Source organism: Salvia miltiorrhiza, chromosome 6 (genome assembly GCF_028751815.1).
Source record: "Salvia miltiorrhiza cultivar Shanhuang (shh) chromosome 6, IMPLAD_Smil_shh, whole genome shotgun sequence".
Lineage (NCBI taxonomy): Eukaryota > Viridiplantae > Streptophyta > Magnoliopsida > Lamiales > Lamiaceae > Salvia > Salvia miltiorrhiza.
Window position 1 is genome coordinate 17016566 of NC_080392.1, and position 24837 is coordinate 17041402.

The 24837-nt window shown below is 35.7% G+C and overlaps 3 long non-coding RNA genes across 3 annotated transcripts; 1 reads left to right on the plus strand and 2 right to left on the minus strand.

Moving 5' to 3' along the window:
• Positions 1–3084: 3084 nt before the first annotated feature.
• Positions 3085–5899, minus strand: LOC130990236 (uncharacterized). Its single transcript, XR_009090873.1, has 4 exons — positions 5763–5899; positions 5627–5682; positions 4238–4283; positions 3085–3407 (listed from the first exon to the last, which is right to left on the minus strand). It is a non-coding gene; the product is annotated as an uncharacterized LOC130990236 (long non-coding RNA).
• Positions 5030–6306, plus strand: LOC130990237 (uncharacterized). Its single transcript, XR_009090874.1, has 2 exons — positions 5030–5510; positions 5720–6306. It is a non-coding gene; the product is annotated as an uncharacterized LOC130990237 (long non-coding RNA).
• A 9360-nt stretch (positions 6307–15666) lies between these two features.
• Positions 15667–18541, minus strand: LOC130990239 (uncharacterized). Its single transcript, XR_009090875.1, has 3 exons — positions 18413–18541; positions 16496–16562; positions 15667–15892 (listed from the first exon to the last, which is right to left on the minus strand). It is a non-coding gene; the product is annotated as an uncharacterized LOC130990239 (long non-coding RNA).
• Between the last annotated feature and the right edge of the window lie 6296 nt (positions 18542–24837).

Consider the following 24837-nt stretch of genomic DNA (forward strand, 5'->3'; position numbering starts at 1 on the left):
AGCTTATAATAGATCCGTAGATCCAAATCTAGACCACACATTTATGACATGTGGCACATCAAGATGGTGACACGTGGCAAGGCATTTCAAGGCAAAATCTGGAGATGGGTAAAATTGGAATGTAATTTTCGGATTTAATAATTAAAAAAAAATAGATTTTTTCAAAATAAATATATTTTAGATGCATAAAGTTTAATACAAAAATGCATGAAGGTTCATATAAAAATGCATAAAGTTTCATATAAAAATGCATAAGATTTCACCCCACCCCACCCCACCCCCTCACACCCCTGAACCCCACCCCACCCCTGCCCCACCCCCCCCCCCCCCAATTTTTTTTTTCAAAAACTGATTTTTTGATTGCTGACCCACCCCCACCCACCCCCCAATTTTTTTTTTCAAAAACTGATCAGAAAATCAGTTTTTGAAAAAAAAAATTGGGGGGGGAGTGGGTGGGGGGTGAGGGGGTGGGTGGGGGTGGGGGTGGGTCAGCAATCAGAAAATCAGTTTTTGAAAGAAAAAAAATTTGGGGGGGGGGGTGGGTGGGGTGGGGTGGCGAAACTACCAGATTTATTAAAATGAAATGCATTTTTTGTATAATTTAATACATTTATATGTGAAAACTTTATGCATTTTTGTTTGATTTTATATGCATGTGAAACATGCCTATTTTTGGGGGTGGTAATGGGGAGGGTTGGGGGGTGGTATGGGGTGGGGTGGTGAAAATACCAAAACTGTGAAAATCAAATGCATTTTTCTGTTCAAAGTCATGCATTTCATGTGAAAACTTTATGCATCTTCGTGTGAAACTATATGCATCTAAAATATATCTATTTTGAGAAAATCTAAAAAAAAAATATTTTTTTTAATTATTAAATCCGAAAATTACATTCCAATTTTACCCCTCTCCAGATTTTGCCTTGAAATGCCTTGCCACGTGTCACCATCTTGATGCGCCACATGTCATAAATGTGTGGTCTAGATTTGGACCTACGGATCTATTATAAGCATTGGATACTACATGATCTCATTCATATATATATATATATATATATATATATTTGGAATTGTACTACTTCGCGCTCTCTAATTTACTACAATTCTTTATTCTTTTAAAAATAACATGAGTTTTAATAAAATAATTGAATGTAATATAAATGAAATAAGAGTTCCACTTGTATTACAGTGCTAAAATTATTAAAGTGGAGTAAGAATCTCATTTTTATAAATTGTGTGAAATAATTTTACTAAAAATTGAAAGAGGTAAATATTTGAGAGACAAATTAAAATAACAATAAAAAAATGATAAAAAGGTAAAGAATTAGGGTACGAAGGAAGTATCTAATTTTGTAATTGCCAATTGAAGCTCGATGAGAACTCTAAAAATAGTCGTCCACAAAAAGTATACAATTTTTTGTGGGCACGTGTTTTAAGAAAATACTTCATCCGTTCCAACTTGTAGTATTCATATTTCTTTTTTTGGCCGTCTCATATTTTGATATCAATTTCTATTTTTAGTAAAAATAGGTGGGACACTTACTCCATTTTAATTACTTTAACACTCACACATAAAAGATGAGACTCTTATATATTCCACTCACAACACACTCAACCATTTTATTAAAATTCATGTCACTCTCAAATGGATACTAAAAGCTATGACACAGAATAATTGGTAGATATGTTTTAAATTAAAATTAGTGGTTGTGGTCGAATTGAATGTAGAGTATGCAGAAATGAGCGATTGTGGTTAAAAAGAGAAAGTGAAATTATATTAAAAAAAATGATAGCATACTCTTTATAGGCACTAAATCGAATAATTATTATATATTTTTAGTGGGTGGAGGTAATAAGAGTTCTATTTTCTTTTAGGATTGAAGTTTTCAATGATTTTTATTTTCTTACCAACAAGCTATAGTGAAACTTAGTGGTATAAATCAATTATTTTTAATGTTCTAAAACTATTTTAGTTTTCTATTTTGATTAGATAGTATTTTGTAAAAGGTCTTTCAATAAAGAACGCAGAATGGACAACGAGTTCTACTTTTATGAGTTTAGCTTTTTTTGTTGCTCATGAATTGAAAAGGAACGGAGATAAAACATTCTTTTCTTTTCCTCTTAGGGTGTGTTTACTTTGGTAGTAAAATTTTTATTTGAAAAAGATGGATAAAAAAAGGTGAGATAATATTATCTTTCTCTCATTTTTTTATCATGTGTTTACTTTGTTAGAAATAGATGGATAAACAAATTGAAATGTTGGAAAATATTTTCACACCCTCAACATTCGTGAGAAAATGAGTGAAAAGGGGCTATCCGAATAAATTTTCCAGCCTGACCAGAGAAAATTATCCATCATAGAAAACATGTGAAAATAATGGAAAATATACTTTTTCTAACATTTTCTATCAAAGACCCTTATAAATAATTTGTGATTATTAAAACCTTTTGTTAATTCTAAGTATATCATGATTTGAAAAGGTTGAATGATTTGAGTAGTGCCCTTTGTGGGCCTTTTTCTTGTTTCGAAGGAACAATTTGATTGTGCAGTTGCATGCATGGTTGTTTCGGATCATTTTTATTGTAAAATAATATTCTTAATTAATACTAAATGACTCACTCCTTTCAAAAAAAGATTTATATTAAATGACTCACGTCGCATTTATGGTATGACTCTAATTCATCATCAGTATAGTATTACTTTAATTTATAATTAAAATTATTTCTAATTATGAATTTTAGCTTTAAAATTTGAATTTAAAATAAAAAATTATTTTTAATTGTAAATTCTAGTTTTAAAATTCGAATTTACAATCAAAACAATTCTTTGTCGTGAATTCTGACATTAGAGTTTGAATTCACATCCAATAATAGTCTTGGTTGTAAATACTATATTTAAAGCTAAAATTCACAACCAACACTAACTATTCAGTTGTAAATTCTAGGTCCATAATCTATCATGTGAATACGTTGCACCTTTTACAGGATTTTCAGTTGATCGTCACTCATATCTACCAGGAATGTCACGACCGGCCTTAACTAAGGATAGCTAATCCGGGAAATCGTGACTAGGGAAGGGATTTAAGAAGCGGGGTTAGAAAGGGCACATTTGACTCATTTATAACTTGATTATAGACATTGATATCTAGCATTAATTCTTGAAATAAAATTTAAGACATTGAAGGATTGACGCATATAATTAAAAAGGATACTCGATGAACCCGAGTAAGCATTAGATATTTCTTTGAAGAGTAATTCACATAGTTATAGACTTGACCAAAACATAATCAGTGTTTGCAGCGGAAGACATAACTGAGATACATGTATGCAGACATATATCTTTTCTGAGCCTAATTTCAAATTGACAAAAGCTCCACTCAGCAACACTTCATCATCCATCACAGCTCAACCTGCACATTCATAAACATATGCAGGGCTAAGTACAATAGTACTTAGTGGTAGTTGCCAAAACTAAAATATAAACTTAACATTTTATTAACAAACCACAACATCATATAAGAGACGTGAGTCTTCTTTCAAATCTTTTGCTTTCTAAACATTTCCAAATCTATAAATAGCGTGAGTGCATTCTTCATCATCGAAAGTCCTATTAAGAAGCATCGTGTCGTGAGGAAGGCCTTCCTCAACGAGCACAGGCATCGCGCCGTGAGGGAGGCCTCCCTCAGCGGACACAGCATCGTACTGTTGAGGGAGGCCTCCCCCAACAGACGCTAGCATCGTACCGTTGAGGGAGGCCGTCAAACGTCTCATTGACTCACGGTCGCGTTGCAATATATATATATATATTTCCTTGGCAAGATAGCTATTTGCTCAGGAATCGAATTCGTTAACATCATCACATAAGCATTTGATAATAAGCATAAAGCATTAAAGCGTAACTTACATAGACGTTAAATAATAAGCATAAAGCATTAAAGCGTAACAAAGCATGAACCACATAGGCGCGTAACAAAGCGTAACTCACTTAAGCGTAAATCACTTAAAAGCGTAACAAAGCATAAATAATAAATTATAAAAATTTAAGTCGTAATTTAAGCGTAAATAGCATAGCGTAAATTATTAAAGCGTGACAAGTGTAGATAATAAAGAGAAATAAAGTTTTAACTCATTTAAGCATAATAAAGCATAACTCATTTAAAAATCAAATTTTGCATTTTAAAGCATGAGAGTTGCATAGTTCTTCAATAGCATTTTTATTTTACGCATAATAAATGCCCACCTGGTAGTCGAGACTCACGACTAAGCCTTAAACTCTTGTGCTTGACCTTTAATACGAGAAAATAAACAAGATTTTAATTCGAGGGAAATTCTCAAATAAATGCGAATGCATAAAATAACTATGCATGACTCTTATTCCGTTAATTATTATTATGAGATAATAAACCGAGAAATTTCTAATAATAATCCAACTATAGGATTAAAGCTCGTTTTATGAAATCAGATAGTAAATCTTAATAATCTACTCATCTTGAATTAGTCTAACTTACTTATAAAAAAAATCACTAATTAAATATAATTAGGATTAATAGTGGGGCCTAAATTAATAAGTCTCATTGGGCTTAACTAAATAAATTTCATTGGACTTAATCAATTAAATTGTAGGAGCCCAAATAATATAAATTCGAGACCCATTATTATTAAATAATAGGAGTCCAAATAATAATTAATGTGAACTGGAAAGAATTAATCTTAGTCCAATAGACAATTTAATCGGCTCAAATGACGAATTAACAGCTGGGCTGAACTAAACAAATCTGAAACATGCCCAATAAAATTAAATAAATTCCAGCCCAAGAACATTAAATAAATTCGGCCCAAAAAGAAAGCCCAAAAGATGACCCAATGAATTAATCTCCGGCCCAACAAATAAAATGAACTAGGCCCAATAAGAAAGCCCAAAATCCTCACACTATCCCTCAATCTCGGTTCTCTCTATTTTTTTCTCACAAATCACTCTTATCTCTCACACCTCTCTCTTTCTACCGACATCTCTCTCTCTCTTTAACCTCACTATCATCGGTTCTCTCTATTTATCGAGACTCCCCTCTTTTTTTTTATAAAGCAGCACACACTATCTCTTAATTTATCAACATTGCATCTCTCTCTTTCTCACAACAGTGCTCGGCTCTCTCTCTCTCTCTCTCTCTCTCTCTCACCATCCTCCCATCTGCCTCCCCCATTCTCGCGCCCGTGTCCGAAGGCAGACGGCCATGGAGGAAACGCCACCGCCGCCGCTCGCCTGCTTCGGCCGAGTTCAGCGGCGTCGGGTGCCGCCTTGCACCGTCCTGCCTCAAACCGCGCCGCCTCGCCTGCCTTCACCGTGAGCAGCCACGGGCTGCCACCACTCATGCGGCGCCGGCCGCCGCATCATCGTCAGCCCGGCATCGGGCCTCCGACAACCTCCCCCTCTTCTCTTCACTCATTCCCAAACCAAAACAGCAAAATGAAATTCTCGGATTTGTAAAGATTTGATTTTTGGTGCATTGGTCAAGGTATTTCTTTAATAGAAACAGTTGGGTATTTGGATTTCGTAAGTTAATCTTTTGTGAAAATCATGTTGGTGTAAATCATGTAGCATGAACTAGAGTAAAATGAGATTAGCAATCACCTGTGTTTTTTTGTGCTTGGTTGGCTGCTGTGCTAATGAATTCAGGAATGAATAAACTGAAACATAATTGTGGATTTTGCTTAACCATTGCAGGCTGAACTCAAGAAGAAAATGGAGAAGTTTAAGTTGAGCTTACCTCTTGGGGTCCAGATTGCAGCTGAAATAAACTCTCTATGATTTTTGGTGCATAAAGGAAGGAGGGGGAATCGTAGTTGGTGATTTTCAGGCTACTATGAAGCCCTCAATTTATAGGCAGATTAGGCCGCAAAACTTGAAAACTATTTACAGCAAATGTGGAAATTTTGCTGCAAATTTTTGACAAAAATGAAATTGGTTGGTGGCTGCCATAATTTTTTTTTTTGACTAATAGTGGAATTTCATGTGAGACTTTGAAAAGTGGAGTACTCATAGGGTGCGTCTGATCCTAGTTGTATCTTAGCATGCTTCAAATATTAAATTGTGACTTTTGCAGGGAAAAGAGTATGACCTTAGCAGAGTTAAAGAAAAGGGGCTGCTATGCGTGTACTATCTATATTTTATTTCTTGATTTTGTATACTCTATTGATAGTGTAGGAGCGTAGGGAGTGTGAAAGAAAAATGATGATTGTAAGTAAATAGAATTGAGGTGACTAATAAAAATCTCTTGCCTTGATTAATTAATCAAGTATTTGTAAAACAAATATTGGGTTCTACTAAATAACGACACTTCGTTATAACTCTCTACGAATTAAATATCTAATTTAACTCGTTCTTAAATTCGGAATTATATCACGACTTCCAAGTAAATAATAGAAATAATATTTCTATCGCATATAAATTAATAACTTGACTTCGCTAAGTCAGTTATTAAACTGGATAATAAATTATTGAATGCTTCAATAATTCAATTGCGATCATATCACGCAATGGCATCAAATTCAGATTTCTGAGCTGAATTAGTTGATAACTAAACACTGGATTTACCATAACTGAAGATGCAATATAACAATTATTGCAATCACTGATCTTAATAAAAATAAATAAATAAATAAAAGAGCGGGCTACTACAAGGAAGGAAATCAACCTGCAGACATTATGGCTCACAATGATCGTACGGAAGGATGGTGGCCTTTTGCTATTGATGATATTAAATCGGCGGTGGCCAAGGACATGTCCACGCACAGTCATGTGCGAACTATTTTGGGATAGTTGGATGTTTTGTGTGGTTCTTTGGTGTTTTCTTTGCGGCTGAGGAGTCATTGGCGACGGCGTATAACCGGCTAATGTCTTCTCTTTTGCAAGTGTTCTCTTGTTTGTTTCTTTTTTCGGTGTTCGTGCCGAGCTTCTTAGGGGTGATGGTTAAGCCGGAATCTCTGAAGATGTCTCTTCTCCGCTCATGCGCCGAGTTCTGTCGTTTTAGACGAGTACTATTTTTCCTTTTAAGGTTTTCCCCTTCCGGGTTTTCTTAAAAGGTTTTAATGAGCCTCGGCCCTTAGTTTGCTTTCTTGTGCTCTCAAGGGTTTTTTGGTCTTTTTTCTCTTTCTTTTATTTTAAGCCATATTTAATAATAATCTGTCATGTACTTTCAAGGATTTTTTTTTGTTGGTTATTTTTACTTTTTATTTTATAAAATCTTAATTCATCGAGTATTATACTCCGTCATTCCCATTGATAATGGTTCATTACTATTCGGCACGGCTATTAAGAAAAAAGAGTAATTAAAAGATAAAAATGATAGAAAGTGGTAGAGCCTTCAACTTTTTGTGAGACAAGGTGATTTTCTTTTTTGAAATAGGCCATTATCAATAGGACAAACAAAAAATAAAAGTGAGCTATTATCAATCTAACGAAGGGACTATATTTGAAATTTGTACTAGAAAATCTCAATTGCAAAAATTATAAGTATTTGGTTTTATTTGCAAAAGATTAAAATTTACAAAATAAGTATAAGTTCGTGATTAATTTTATAAATAACCATTTTAATATGAATATGTTCATAATTTTTTGTTAAATAAATTTTCTTATTTTATTTTGTAAGGCATGTTTTTTATAGAATAAATGATTCATTATAAATAATATTTTTAATACATTTGCACAAATTAATGACACTTTTAATATCGAAAAATACTAATATTTTCTCTAGTTCGCTAGCTTAGAAAGGACAGGTGGGTGGGTGGGTGGGTGGGTGGGTGGGGAGGGGGAATGTTGGGCCCACGCCAAATATTATTTAATAAAAGTAATATATACTCTCTTTGTCCCCCAAAGTATCTTCCTAATAGAGGATGATACGAGTTTTAAGGAAAAGTATTAAGAGTATTGTTGGGAACTTAATGAAATATCTTAATCCTAGTTTTGATGATACCAAAATCAATAGGTTTCACTTGTAATAGACTAGAACTGTTCGAACTCAAGTGTTATAGTTCTTTTTCTAGTTTAGTTGCTGTTCTGAAGACTGAAGATTGAAGATGCCAACTGATGTAACGATTAAGGCAAAGTCAAATACTGATATTTGACTTATTAGTTGAAGGATCAATTTCGAAACATTCTTCCTCGGACTGAACCTCTAAGTTTAAAGGAAGCCACACACTCCAGAAGTACAGCCGCATTAAATGCAGAGATCTCAGGATCGTTCTTTCTCTGCAGAGGTCATTCCTTTTGGTGATTACCTTTTCAGAGATGTCACATCTTCTGCTCCTCAAAGTAGCCGTTCTCACGAAACAAGGAACCTTGAAGATTGTAGCCTCAGCCCAAGTTCAAATTACTCTCTAACGGAAGAAATCTTGAAGACCATCTCCGCCAACGGATCTATTCAAGACGTCTCCTATAAATTGCGCTCGAGGATCACTTCAATCTTAACCGATTCAACAACATAAGCTGAAACATTGCCGAATTCGTTACTCAGCAAAACCAAACCTCCCTAAAGTTTGAATCGAAGAAGAGAATCACAAAGCCAAAATCAGTCACTGCTGATTACATATATTCTCTTAGAACTTAGGCAAATATCGTATATCCAAAGCCTAGGTAAAACTGAGTACTGCTGAGAACTTGTTCTTTGTGGTTTAGTTAGCAAGTTTTCAAACCTCTTTTCCACGGACCGAATTGAGAGTTTGTGTCGAAAAGGAGTTCAGGCCAGTGTTCTGTCTCCGTGAGATCTTAGTGCCCAGTGTGCGCTAGGAGTGAGAAATCCAACCCAGTGTGTTGGTACTGAAGAGCCTCTACTGAAGATAGGCTCTTCAGTTGTTTCGGTTTGTTGTGCACCCGTAAGCACACGTTCAGGTTTGCTGTGCACCCGTAAGCACACGCATCGGTTTGCTGTGCACCCGTAAGGACATGCCCAATGAAGTTGTTGGTCTGATCAACCAACCGTGGATGTAGGAAGTGTTTTCCGAACCACGTAAAAATCTCTGTGTTATTTACAACTTTCAGTATTTACCTCCTTACTTGTGCTCTTACTTTCTTAAACTGAAAACTGATTAATTGCAAAGAGAAACTTAACTGTTGACAACGTGATTAATCTCACAGGCTATTTCGAAACAAAAGTTTTTCGCTGCGTGTGTTATTAGTCTAACTGATCTATCTTTAGATAATCAGTAAGATTCATAACATCTCTCTGTTTAACAAACTCGGCTGAAGCCTTACGTGTATCAGTTAAAGTCTTTGACTTAACTGATAACTCTTTACTGAAGAGTATTTAGTATCAGTCGTCAACCTTGTTTTGATAAAATTCTTTCACTAAAATGGTTGAGTCGGTTTGTATTTAAAGTTTCTTTTTCGAAAAATAGCTTATAGGTGTATTCCCCCCCATACACCTATTCGAGACCCTCCGGACCTAACAAGTATTGATAGTGGAGAAAAAATGTTATAATTAGTATTGAAAGTTGTGAAAATGTATTATAATTAGTATTGTAAATGATGCAAGCTAGGTTGATAGAAAATTATTTGGGGAACGTCCCAAAAAGAAAATATATGAAGTTATTTGAGGGACGTAGGAAATATAATTTTTTTTGCATCGCACGAGAGGCATACTAGTATGTATATATACTAGTGTTGCCACCGGGCCGTGAACCGCCGGTTCCAATTCACCAAAATGGTGAACCGTAACTGGCCCTGGTATTCTGTAGGCGGATCGGTTTTTGGGCCCGAAATCGCCAGTTCCCGGGCCAAATTGGCGTTTCTTCGGTTCTTCCTTTTTTTGTATTTTTTTATGAAGTTAAATGACTTGTGTTGAAATTTCAAATTTTTTTACTTTACAAGTGTTGAAATTTTGAAATTACTTAAGTTAATTTAATAAAAATATAATAACTTATAAATAATTTAGAAATTTAGAAATTATTTATGTTGTGTTTTTTATGTAATTTATAATAACTTGTAATATATTTTATGTCTTTTTTTAAAAAAATTAAATGACTTGTGTTGAAATGTTGAAATATTGAAATACAATAAAGGAAAAGTATTTCTAAAATATTTACAATCAAAATAATGCATAAAAATTAATATCTTTATTGAATTCTATGTATGTACAAAAAAAATATTACAAGGATACAATCTTTAAAATTGAAATTACAACATTGAAGAAGTAAACTAACTAATACTAACTATTAACTAATTCACTATACTAATTCGAAAATAATTTTTTTACAAGGGAAAAAAATGAATAAAGGGTTTGAGCTCAATTTTAATATAAATATTAAAATTGAGTGGCCTATGTATCTTTATTGAATAATGAAGAATCAAAGCCCACGTAGTTCTCTTACCTTAACTTATCTAGTCGTAGGCCTGGGCATCAGATCTTTCAAACTCGGTGAATTCATCATTTGGGCTCTTGTCGGCTTGATCCCATTGGTTCTCTTAAGCTCGCAACTCGGCTTTGGACCAACCATCAAGCAACATGGTGACCTCCATGTTTCAAGGATCCATGTTGCTTCTTCTTTTGTCCAAGACAAATCCACCAAGGCTAAATGTTTGCGCGACGGAGACTGTGGAGGCTGGAACCGCGAATAACTCCTTGGCCATGGTGGCGAGTATGGGATATTCCCTATCGTGCAAGGACCACCATTTCAAGATGTCGAATTGTTCGCCACCTACACTTTTGAAAGCAAATGTACTAGACAAATATATATCTAATTCGTTACTAGTATGACTCCTTTGTATATTCATAAATGAATAGGCGGCTTGAGCGAAGTGGTTGGAAGTAAAAGCACCTCCTAAGGAGCCTACATGACCTTGGGAACTACTACAAGTACCTACATTTGAAGTGTATGATGGGTTTGCTTGCATATTTTTTTGTTCATATCCATTAAATAATGCTCTAATTGTGGTTTCTACTCTAAGTTTAATGTAATCTAAGTCGGGAATGTAATATGCCATACATTTTGTTACGTGGCGCACTAAGCACACGACACGTGACATAGGCTTTGCAAGATAAAATGCATGTAGGTTTAGAATAGAAATAATTTTTTGGAAATCGAAAAAGATAATTTTTAATTTTTTTTGTCAATTTTTTTTTTCCGCACGGCCGCCATAATTATGCATATTATTGAATACAAATATGTATATACATAAACACATATATGCATAATGTTACATACAAATATGCATACCACTATGCGAACACTAGGTGCCTCTCGCTACTGCTCGTCGCCGCCATAATCATGCATATAATCGACACAAATATACATATATGTAAACACATATATGCATAACGTTACACACAAATACCAAATCACTATGAAACCAGTCAGGTGCCTCTCGTCGTTGCTTTCGCCGCCCAACAGATTGCATAGTCCTATGCATATTTGTATGCAACGTTATACGTGTATTTCTTTACATATATGCATATTTATGTTCAATTATATGTATAATTATAGCGGCGGCCGCGCAATAAAAACAAATTCGACAATATATATATATAAATTTAAAAAAATATATATTCTTATTTTACCCTTGCATGCTCTTTGTGCGCCACATACATACATTGTGTGGTCCATATTTGAATCTATATACTATTATAAGAGTTGGGGTATATATCGATCCATAGAATCCACTTCTTATATATATATATATATGGTTAATTGCCTCTAAATTCACAAACTATAATTTAATTTTTATTTTTCCCCCAACGTTTGAACTTCATATTAAATTTCATCAACTATCGATTTTTCCCAATTTTCCCATGACGGCAATTTTCGGCCAAATCCGTACACACGTGGAATCAGAATTATCTGACGTGGACACGCGGTACTTGATGAAACGACATAGTTATTTATTTTACCTAAACGACATCGTTTCTTGCGCGTTCTTGTTAAAATAAAATTAGGTTCTCGCTCAAACCCTCAGTTGACGAATCTCTACGAAATCTGATAAATCTTGCAAGAATTGAACAAAATTGGCATTTACTTAAATTGAAGATTTCGCAGGTAATGATGGCGCATAATTGCTCGTTCGGCAGCTTCACCACAAAACACGATTTGGACAGAAATCAAGAAAAGATGTGTAAATGCCCATTTCCCGTCGTGATTTTGACGTTGAGGACGCCGGCCAATCCATTCCGATGTTACTATTGTTGTGGATACCATCCACTTTCAAATCTCATCCCGAGTACAACGTTAAGATCCTTATGACTACATCTCGAATCCTACCTCGCTCTTTTGCACCTCTTCGACCTTCGTTGCAACGTTACTATTATATTTCTACCGTTGCACACCAACCTTCGACCTTCGTCTCCGATCACCCAAAAAAATGGAAGAGAAACGGCGCTTGAATCTCCTCTGCTACGTATTTTTCATACCCTTAACACTGGAAAATTGTTTCAGCTTCTTCCCCGCGTTTTAAAACTCCCAAGACGAAGCGATGTCATATAGGGTTATGTAGCATACACTGCACACGTCGACGCCACGTTTTGCCATGTTTTAAGTGAATATCACCAAATAGGATAGTTCCGATACCGGATTTGGTCGAAAATTATCGTCATGGGAAAATTGAAAAAAATTGATAGTTGATGGATTTTAATAGGAAATTCAAAGATTGGGGAAAAAATCGGAAATTGACTATAGTTTATGAATTTAGAGGCAATTAACCCATATATATATAAATTGGAAAAAATCGATAGTTGATGGATCAAGCGAAAACTCTATTTTTCGGTGAAAATTAAATCCTATGAACAAACACATAAAATAAATAAATAAATAAATAAATAAATATATATATATATATATATATATATATATATATCCATAGGGAGATATTCATGTAAGAACCATCAAATATAATAAGAATGAAGAATCATTTTCAACGATTCGATCACTAAGATTTATGGTGGATGCATCATCTTGGTGAACGAATGCAACACTTGGGTTCGAATCTTGGAGGGAGCGATTTTTTTTTAGTGCAGTAAATTTAACAGCGGGAGCAATATTTTTCATAGCAAATGCAGTAATTTGAATGGTTCTCAAGTTCTTATGAAAATTGTAGTTCTCACAAGAATCACATCATATTATCTATATATATATAAAAGCTCAGCCTGAGCCATTAGGATCCATTTTGGCGGGAAAATGGTCCACCTCTTTAACCAATGTATTTATGTTTGTGAAGAAGTCTGCTGTGTAATTGTGCTAATATTCAAAGGTTTTTTTGTTAACCTATAATTGCCTTGATAATCACGATTTGAGCATTAAAAGCATCTGATTTGTAATAAACTTGGGCCCCAAACATGGAGCCAAAATTCAAATTTCAAAATTGTGTCTGGAATTTTCCTATAAATAGAACCAGAATCTCTTCATTTCCTCAGTTCAATTTCGAAAAGGTTTGTAAAAAAAAATTGCAGATATTTTGTTATTCTCTTTCAAAAATTTGTTTCTTTCAGAAAATGGTTTTCGTTTTAATCTCTTCATTTCCTATGTTCATTTTCAAAAAGGTTTTCAAAAAAATTTAGCTGGTAGTTTGTTCTTCTCTTCCAAAGCATCTTTTTTTTTATTTATTTTTTTCTGAAAGAATAGGGTTTTCGATTTTAAAATGCAAGATTCTAAAGTATATTTGATAGATGTCTATAATCTTTTGTGTTTGATTTTATTATATACATCACATAACATTGTCACTGTATAACATTGTTTACAGAATATGTGATCACAGTTTGTATATCATTGAAAAGTGAAATAGAGATCAGCTTGAAAAAAAAAAACTGAAATAGAGATTACAGTTTGTTTTATCACGTACTGTTCCAAATATTTCTGAAACAAGTAATTTTAACATTGAAAAGATAATTCTGAAAGAATTATCTGTTCACCTGTTCATATACCTTTTCTCCTGTTGTATTTGTTGGAAAGCTGAAACCTGTGTTACAAATACTCCCTCCGTCCCTGAAATAAGTTCCTCTTTTTCCTTTTTGGGACGTCCCCTAAATAAGTTCCTCTTTATTTCTTTCCATTTTTGGACAACTACCCCACCACTAATAATACTTTATTTATTCTTACTTTTCACTTTTTCACCTTTTCACCACTCCCAATACTAATTATAACATATTTTTCTCCACTATCCATACCTTTTACCACTTTTTCTTAAAACCCGTGCCGTCCCCAAAGAGGAACTTATTTTGGGGACGGAGGGAGTATTTCTATTATAGCTATAAATACAGAAAATGTTGTTTGTATACCTTTACTCCTGTTGTCTTTATTGGAAAGCTAAAACCTGTGTTACAAATATTTGTATTATAGCTTTAAATACATAAAATGTTGTTTGTATACTTCTACTCATGTTGTCTTTGCTGAAAAACCTGTGTTATAAATATTTCTATTATAGCTATAAGTACTTAAAATGTTGTTTTTATCCTGTACCTTTACTCCTATTCTCTTTGTTGGAAAGCTGATGACTGTTTCAAATATTTGTATTTTAGCTATAAGTAGAACAGATGCTCTATGTAAATTCTAAATATTACAAAATGTTGCAAATACTAAGTGAATATTTTTTTTTGCATGACTGCAGATATTTGAAGACATAATGGCACCTATATATACGAAGATTGTGGATTTGCATCCGTCTGTCACAAATTCAATGATAAAAGTGAGATGTATTCGTTGCTATGGCACTAAGTATGGAGTGGACCAATCATCTATTGAATGTATTGTCCATGATAGTGAGGTATTATATCAAGTAGCTAATGTATGATCTATTATATTAAAAATGCATATGGTCCAGCGGAGTTATTATTTTTCTTCTTAAGATGTGCTGCAGATAAAAAGTAATTAATAAACTTTCTAAAATTGCTCATAGATGTAGTTCATCAAGAAGTGATACTTTATGTCAAACATTTTGTGCTAATGTTACCTAACACTTACTGTTTAGCTTCAAAATATTTACACAAGTTAAAAAGATGCATTTCAGAGATTAAATACATTATGTGTAACATATACAATATTTTTCAGGCAAATGTGTGTTTAGATTAAGAAAAGTCTGAATTGGCAGTAAAATTTAAAATCTTCTAAACTGCAATACTGTACCCTCTTTATGATATTATACTTATAGTGTTTTTAGTTACATAGTTATATAGATTTTATACAGGTATGTGAAAAAAATGATATATTTGGTTAAAGTTATATTTACTACATATGTTATATGCTTCAGCTTTTATGTGTGTCCTAAATTGTGCATAAATTATTATAGGGCACAAGGATTCACTTGACTATACCACGTAGTCAGTGTGCTGCATTTAGAAATATCATGAAAGAAGATGCTGTTGTTCAGATTAGGCATTTCTTCGTCAGAAACAACAACTTCATCAGGAACAAGACTGTTAACAATCCATATAGGATTGTGTTGTTCCCAAAAAGTCAGATGTCAGCATGCATTGATCCTGAATTTCCTATTCACAAATTCATTTTCAAGGATTTCAAAGAGATAAATTGTCACAGCCCGACCTAACTAGGGATAATTAGGCCGAGTGATCCACGACTAGGGATGGGGTTAAAGAAGAAGGGGAAGAAAAGGGGCGTCATTTATAGCCGTAAAACTTACTCATCTTAATAAAACTCGTCATTTTTATTCATTAATACTCAATTGAAAACAGTCTATGAAAGACTGCATAAAAGTTAATTAATATCATTAATCAAGTTATACATCATATGCAACCATTCTCTTAAGACTCAAAGTATGACATAACATACTATAACATCAACAACATCTTGCAGCGGAAAGTAGCTAGACATATGTATGAAGACATATTCTAGACAGGTTAACTATTTATTAACAACCCTGGAGACTCCGCTCATTGCAGCACCATCATCACATCAGCTCAACCTGCACATTTAGAAAACATATGCAGGGCTGAGTACAAAAGCACTCAGTGGGCACGTATGCCTAGGTATAAAAATACATGCTTCAAAACTATAAATTGTCATGCCATCATAATCAGTACAGCAAGGGAGTTTTTCGCTAAAAAGGCCCAAGCTTACTAAGTTCATTTGTGATTCTTAAAGTTCGTCTGATCAGACTAAGTTCTTTTGTAATCTATCATATCTGAAACTGTGTGCCGGAGAGGTGGCCACCTCTCACGGTCACTTGACCGGCCAACCCGCTAGATGACTCACGGTCACTGGTGTACACTAGTCCTGGCAGGATAGCTATCAACTGCTCAGGACCCGAATTCGATTGCATCATTGGCAAAGCCAAAGCAGATAGATATCATACTAAAATTTAAACATTTTATGGCAAGACAACAGTTGTAATATTTTCCAGTTCAAAGATTTGTCACGAAATAACTTGTTCAAAGGTAGCATTAAACTCGTTTGATAGATATATGAAACTGAAATTAACAGTTAATTCATCTCATGCATTCGTTCGTATAAGAGGCCTACGACACGCAGGGGATCTCTATATACGTATAGTAAAAGTAATGCCCACCTCGTTGCGTCTCTGTATCAATGAGTAACGTCACTCTCTCCCTCAAGTCGTTACTTCCCAAAAGGACCTTCATCGTTATGAAGAATTGGTGAGAAGTTATAAAAGAAACCTCGATTAATAATCTAATCTCTTTTATGAAACATTAGTATCTCTAATGTTCATCTCTCTTGATTGTTAATCAATATAACAATTATTATCTCTCGTCATTACTCATTAATTATAACATCCTTATGTTATAATTAGCAGCGCTTCAGTTAAAAGAAATATTTAACACATCGAAAAGTCCACTTTCTTAGCAGATCTATTCGCTCTCATCTCGTCTAATTAACCGATTAGAAAGTTAAACTTTCCATTAGGCATGTATTTGAGTCACGGGTCAACAAGAATTGACTATGCTCAAATTCTAATTTCACTATTTCGGCATGACCTATTCATATATAATGTCAGCCACGAGATTTCAACGCGTGAATCTCACTACGTGAACTCGTCTCTCGACTCAAAACTTAACATCTTGACATCTTTTCAATGCAAACCAAACAATTCAAAATCATCAAAACTCTTTATCAGTAAACTATCATTTATACTCAACACCAATTGTTCGAGTGTCAGATACCAACATTTATGTGCGTTAATCATAACTCTCACAACTCACACCATTTAGTCATATCGTATCATCCATCAAAATAAATATAATCAAGTTGTTTTCTAGAAAGTTTTGCTGTTTTTGTGTCATCTTTAAAAATTCATAACAACCAACTCAATCATCATAAACTCTCATACCAATTGATCTCAAAAACTTCATGAAGTGTAGTTCACTCTAAAAATGGTAGTTAACCAAAAAGGTTAAAGGTTTTTGGAGATATTGCTCTTTTAGTGCAGGCTGTCAAAGATTGACAGTTTCTGCCAATTTTGTTTAGGCCATTAGAAACCAAGGCAAACCTTAATAAAATTCCATCAAATTTAATCAGCCAAAACTAAAGGTATCCTTGAAGATTTGGTTAAAATTTCACAAGAGAAAACGTTCATATGATCTGCCAAATAAACAATGAAACTCATACACTTTTACTGTTGGAAAAATATGACAGCAGAACAGGGCATTTTTGAAATAATAAACTGCTCTGTTTCAGAGGTCATAAAAATCGAAATCTTATGTTTTTAGAAAAGTATTGAAGTCTAGTTTCGTTTAAAAAAAACGGTGATGCAAAATCCTTCATGGATTAATAGATATAAACGTTTTTGTGAAGTCTACCAACAGTTGACAGATTCTGTCAAGGATTTTTTCAAAATATCTTTAAAATACCAAACATCATCCAAAAGACATGAAATTTTGCAGCGACGAAATACACATATCATAGATAAACATACTAAAATTTCAGAGCCATCAAGCAATGAAAACTCATCGAAACATAAGCTTGAAACGGCTGTAAAATTTTGACAGAATTCCAGTTTTAATTTCGTTCAACAATTATCATCCATAAATTGTAAATCAATTAGCATGCTCATGTGATATCGTAGAACACATATACGCAATAATATTCATTATGCAACGTCCCAAACTTCACGAATTTAAATAATCATACTCTAAAAACTTATACAATTTTCGTGCTTGGAAAAATACGAATTTAATATATATCGATTCTAGCATACCCTTAAGCACAAATATCAAGTCAAAACGATCAAACAAAAATCGAAAGACAAGCTAATATGTGAAAAACGGGGCTGCCCTCATGGGTTTCATAGCTACGGTTCGTTCCGTTCTTACTCCCTTCATTAAACATGCTCAACATCTACCCAAGAACAACATACTAAAATTTCACGACGATCCGACGTCGTTTCAAAATAAAGTCGAGAATCGACGTTTTTCGACGTCGACGAAAATCGAAAAGAAAACCATCAAAACGTAGGTAGAGATCTTACCTACTTAGATACGTGATCGAAAAGATGATCGGCGCTCGTCTCGGTGCTCAAATCGGAGGTCAAAAGCTCCAACACCAAAGAAAATGGTGTTATGCGTGAAGTGTGTGTGTGTTTTAGGTGTTAGTGTGTGTGTTGTGGCTGATATCAACGTGATATAGTGTGAGTGAGTGGGTTTGGGCGGTTGGGGGGTGGTTAGGGGTAGGGTAGGCCTAGATATTTAGTCGTTAAATATCTCGTTTCGTCTCGTCTCGTTTTAACGACTAACTACCCATACTCTTCGTTACTCGCCCTCTCAACTCCTACTCACTTTTATTACACTCGTAATTCTATATAAATATAGAAAATACAAGCTCGTTCTCGAAATTCTGATAAACGAGATTTACACGTTTATCGAGAAATCCCGATTTACTATTCACTCGTCGTCCAAAAATAAAAACTTTCATTATTGGACTCGTATCGAAAAACTAAGAATATTTCTCGACGACGTGCACGTAAGATTTTGAAAGTCGACAAAAAGACGAAATAGCAGTATTTTACTATTCATCGTCAAAAAGTCAAAATTTTCAAAAACGTCTTAACGGACTCAGATCTCACTTCCGAGTTCACCGTTCTCATTCAAATAATTATCTCGAATTATTCGAATGCTCAAACTCAATTTCGGATATAAAATCTCACATCATCCAAACATCATCAAAAGAACATCTCAACATCTTAAAAATAACAAGGGAACTTCATATAACTCCTCATCTCTTTACAAAGTAAATCAAACAAGGGATCTATACCCTAATTACTCAAACTTAAGCAATTAAACACGTCATCAAAAGCCCGGGTATTACATAAATGCTATTGAAGATGCTAATGAGGAAGTGCTGATTGGTAAATACTTATTTACAAATTCGTATGAATATGTAGCCCGTGCATCGCACGGGTTAAATACTAGTATAGATAAATGATCAAGTGAGAACTGAGAATCATAAACAAACACATAAAATAAGTACATGAACACGTGCTAGTCAGATCGTGAATAGTTAAATATAACACATCTACAAGATCTGATCATCTTTTATTCATGTATTTTATGTATTACTCCCTCCGTCCCACAAAAACATGAACGTTTTTCCATTTTGGGGCGTCTCAAAAAAATATGAACATTACTATTTTTGAAAATTATCCCCTTATTTTTCATCCCTCATTTTTACACTTATTCACAAAAAAACCATGACGGCCCACCACTATCTTTTCTTAATTAAATCATTAATCATTAATTAAAAATTAAACTTAACACATTAATCCACCTACCCTATTAATTACTAACACTTTCCATTAATCACTCAACCACCCATGTACATGTTTATAAGAATTTCTGACCCAAATCAAAACCCTAGCCGCAACCCATTCTTCATCTTCTCTATCTTCACAGACGATCTTTGTGATCTGGGACGATCTTCTTTATCTTCTCCACTGCTTCTCAAAACCCTTGCTCGATCTTGCTTCTGGGACGATGTTCCCCAAGATAAATTTCGAACCTTACTTTGCTTATCTAGGTAATACTGAATCGCCGGAGACGAGTTTCAACCCTTCCCTGGTTGATTCTGATACGGTAGTCCCGGAGACGGAGATCGATCCCAATTTTTCTGCGAGAAACGAGGGTGTAGACTCCTTCGAGCAATGTCCTGAATCGCAACCTCTTCATCTTTCTCTTATCGACGAAGAGGAAGGGGTTGCCTTGGCAGATGGTGAACATCCACCTGAATGGTACATGGTGGTCCCAGAGACGTCGGAGTTCTGTGAGTCTGGTGGCGTCGAGACCTCCACAGATAGGGCTATAAACAAGATAAGCTACTCGTGAGCTAACGTTCGATTCGATAAAAGCTCGATCGGTAAATTAATTAACAGCTCGCTTAGCTAAACAAGCTAAGCTTGAGCATGACGATACTCGGCTCGTTAGCTCGTGAACAAGCTCGTTAAGTAATTTATCTTAAAAACATAAGATTATTCATTAAATGTCTTACTATATTTTATACTATAATTAGTAATATTTGGATTAAATATCTAATTAACATCATTTATTTACAAGAAAATAATAAATATATTATATTTTTGTGAATAAAATAACTTATATATTTGAAAATTAATTTATGTATTAGGAAAATAACTAAAATTTTAAATAAAAAATTAAATTAAATAAGCTCGATTAGGCTCGGCATTGTATTCGACTCTATTAAAGCTCGATCGATAATTAAGCAAACAACTCGATTAGCTAAACGAGCCAAGTTTGAGCAAGACACTATTTGGCTCGACTCGGCTCGCTTACACCCCTACCCGCATATAGTACACTTGGATCTGAAATCACTCTATGCCCCGTAGGTCCTACAATTGTATCTGAGAATCGTCGATGCCCTGCAGATGCTACACTTGGATCTGAAATTACTCAATGGCCCGGAGATCTTGCAGTTGGATCTGAGAGTCCTCAATGCCCGACAGATACTACACTTGATGATGTGAGTCATCGATGGTCCGAAGAAAGGAAATGTCGATATCTCAGAGTGCTTCCAGATTGGTGTCTAAATGTTTTTGAACTCCTCTGAGGTATTGTTCTTCCATTTATCTGTTGAACCCAATGAGGTGATTCCTGATGGTTGTGAATGTGTGGTTGATTGTTGACTGCTATGACTGTGAACTCGAGTGTTGCCTTATGTGAATTTGCATGTCTGTTGAACCCGGTGATGGTGATTCCCGAGGGTTGTGAATTTGAGCCTTAATTGTTGCCTGCTATGATTGTGAACTCGATTGTTGTGAATATGTGGTTCATTTTTTTATGGTTGCGAATTTGTGGTTCACTCTTGATGGTTGTGAATTTGTGGTTGAGTGCTAAGGGTGACTGATGTTATAGCCACCACTAGGGGTTAAAATTCCTAGTTAGGAGGTTTAACATTTGGGGAGATTGTAAACAAAATGAAGTCTAAGATGCAAAATTAACTAGATTGAGACTTTAATTACAAAAAGGTTGCAAAGCCCTCAGTTCATGAATTCTAGTTCAACTAGAATTTACAAATCAAAATGAATTATCCTGAACTGATGTTTGTAATCTATAGAGGTTTAGTCACTGATGCGTCTTCGACTTTTGGGCCATTTGGCCCTATTTTTCTCTTTCTTTTGTTTTGTTTGAGTCGTCTAGGGGAGAAAACAGGTATTCAGGAGGAAGAAGGCTCAGTCAAGGGCATATGCACGAAATGTGGTCAGAATGGGCATTACAGGAACAAAACTATCCAAACTTCCAGAAGTGAAACTTACCAGGAAGAGAGCTCGGCGAAGTACCCCTCAGAACCATTCGAGGCGCAGGAATCTCCGAAGTGTACCACCTGGTGTGAGGCTAACCGAAGGAAGCAGTTGGTAAGGCCATAACAGCAGTCACAGTCAGCACAGATGAGCTACATATGAACCAGGAAGAGAGCTCGGCGAAGTACCCCTCAGAACCATTCGAGGCGCGGGAACGTTCGAAGTGTACCACCTGGTATGAGGCCAACCGAAGAAAGAAGCTAGTATGACCATTCCCGTCAACAGCAGTCAGCAGCTGGAGCTATATATGGAAAGACGTGTGGAGGAGATTGCCCGGAAGATTCTGGCGAATTCTAGCAATGGAAGGATCTGGAATAATGTGGAATCAACCCCAAATCCGCTGGAGATCCATTAGCTATCAAATCAAATCAAGGATCAAGCTAAATATGGAAGGAAATAATCTGCCAGATTTGGTCTGCCGGCTAGGGTTTACCGAACTGCTATATAAAGGCTGGCAGAGGGCAGTTTTACATAGAGTTAGAGAGCAGTTTTTTAGAGGAACGAATTTCTACACTTACACATCAGTTTTTAGTGCTCTTCTAGACTTAGATTTTAGTTAGTTCACCAAGAAAACAATTTACTTTGTCATTTTACATTTTTCGCACCAAACACTTTATTTGTTTTTCGTATTTCAATTCCGTTGTGACGAACAAAGCCAAGGTTGTTGCCTTAGGTATTTTTATATCAAGTATTTCAAATTTCCTTTCATTCATGTGTTTATTTTATTTCGCATTTACGTTTTCCAATATGTGTGAGTAGTTCCCTTGGTGAGGTTTAAGGGGTGGAAATAATTGTTGTCAATATGTAAACATTCGTGAGGCATTTGTTCTTTCGGTTGAGTCTCGTGGTTCCGGAAGGATCTGTTCGATATCATGGGCAGTAGAGGCCTAGCGGGAGACCCTCGTTCGGTAAAACGCTGTCCGTGTCAAGCAAAGGCCAGGGTGTACCAAGGAACAACAACCGGTATACCAAAGACCGAGTAGCTGAGCAACGTCAACAAAAGACGTTGTAGATCCGAAAGGTGGGGAAAGGATTGATGGGATACACTGTCCTTCCTCAGTCTTGGGCTTCTCTAGAGAATATCCATCAACTGTGACGAGGCATAAAGCCATGGTTATCAAACGAGGAAAGCAATCTCGGCGCCGTAGCATGTCTATGACTGGTCGGTCGACAAGACCGGAAATAGTTGAGTCCAGGAGGCATGTGTCACTCTAGTGCGGAGTTGGGGACCTCGGGAGAGAAGGTTGGTGAGGGTCATACTTGGTGAGTAACGGGTATGACTACTATCTAAGGAGGAGTGAAGCACTGCCTTGTGACCGGGGAATGTGTGACCTTCGGACCAAGTGATCACAATGGGATCAACCATCCTAAATGTGAAGTATAGCCTCTTGAAACGCCCCAATGTCTTTGGGCCACGCCTTGAGTCTATACGGATCATGGACGGATCATCAGTATGCCTATGACCGAAATAAATATTGACAATAGTTATGACCTAACCGAAAACCTTACCCCTTGTTATATTTGATCTTTGTTTAAGTTTACTTGTGCAGATAAACAGGTTGAGACCGTGACAACTCAATTTGTGCACCCGAAGAGTAAAGTAGTTCCTCACTCTCCGTGGGATCGACCCTATACTTGCTGCTAAGACTATTCTTTGGTTGCGAGCAATAGGAGCGTGTACTGTCCGTCTAGGGCATACACAATTATTTTGATACCGCGCGCCGGGCGACGGGCGCGCGTCCTATCAGTCACCTTTAGTCACGACCAAAATAATTCCAAACTGAGGTAAGATCATAGCTTGACCATGTATCTAGTTCAAGTTGCTTCAAATAATCAACATACTCCTGCACGAGACCCTCTTCAACTTGAATACTGTCAGGTAGTATACCTAGCCTTGAAAGTCTTGCTTTGTTGATGTGTGGAATCCTGTAATTGTTGCCCTCTTCACTTTCAAGATCTCTACATAACATCCTTGCAATGTGAGAAACACATTGTTGAGTATTTGTGCTGATAGTTCTTCAAATGAACTCCCTACATTTTTTACGAGATCATCCACATTCTTGGCTGGTTTATCATCTTGCAGACTTTGTATTGCCCTGAAAAAACCCAAATCATTTATGTTTGTATCTGGAGAATTCGGAGGTTTGACATATCAACTACATTCTGAATCCATCTGAATTTGCTGCAGCTATGAACTCTGCATTATTGCTTGAGATATGTGGTTTGGCGTTGTCTTGTGATGCAACCCAAGGTTCGTTGGTGCAAGACCCGGTGCATGTTCTTGTTGGGCCAATCACTAGAGCACGAGCCAAGAAGTTCAAGGAGAGCTTGATGAACTTAGTCCAAGAAGTGTGGGATCAAGAGTTGATGAAGAGGCCCATCGGAGATGGTGGAGTCGGCCCAAGCTTAATTAATCTCATTACGTGCGAGTGGGCTGAAGCTTGAAGAATTCATATGTTTTGAAGACCTTATGTTATTTATTTATTTTTGGATTTTAGCCCATAGTTTTCAGCTTTGTATTTCGAAAATAAGGGTCTTGTTTGACAGCCTTGTGATTTTTGAAAGGGATAATTGCATGAAAATACACGAACTTTAGTCGCAATTTCATTTTGCACATGACTTTTGAAACTTACATTCTAAATCATGAACTTTACATTCGTTCCAATATTTCCTTAAAATTGAGCTCCAGTCACCGGAGAGGTTGATGTGTCGCCTATGTGGCAGCCGGGCATGTGCCATTTAAACAGCCGGAAGTTTGCAGACATGGAAACGACGTCGTTTTGTAAAACGATGCCATTTAAACAGCCGGAAGTTTTTCTCTTCTCAAACCACAACCGCCTCTACCCCACAATTGCTGGAAACGGCTCACGCCGCCTTGACATCATTACAATGAGCTCTGAAAAAATCAGAAATCGTCACCGGCCGCGACGGCAGCAAAGTGGCTGGATTTTAATGCTAAGACTGTTGCTGCTGCTTCAATTACTGATTTTAATGCTAAGACCGTCCAAAAATCAACCGGAAACCACTACAATATCAGCGCCGGAGCTTGGAATCAGAATGGCGATACTCCTCTCACTCCCAAAATT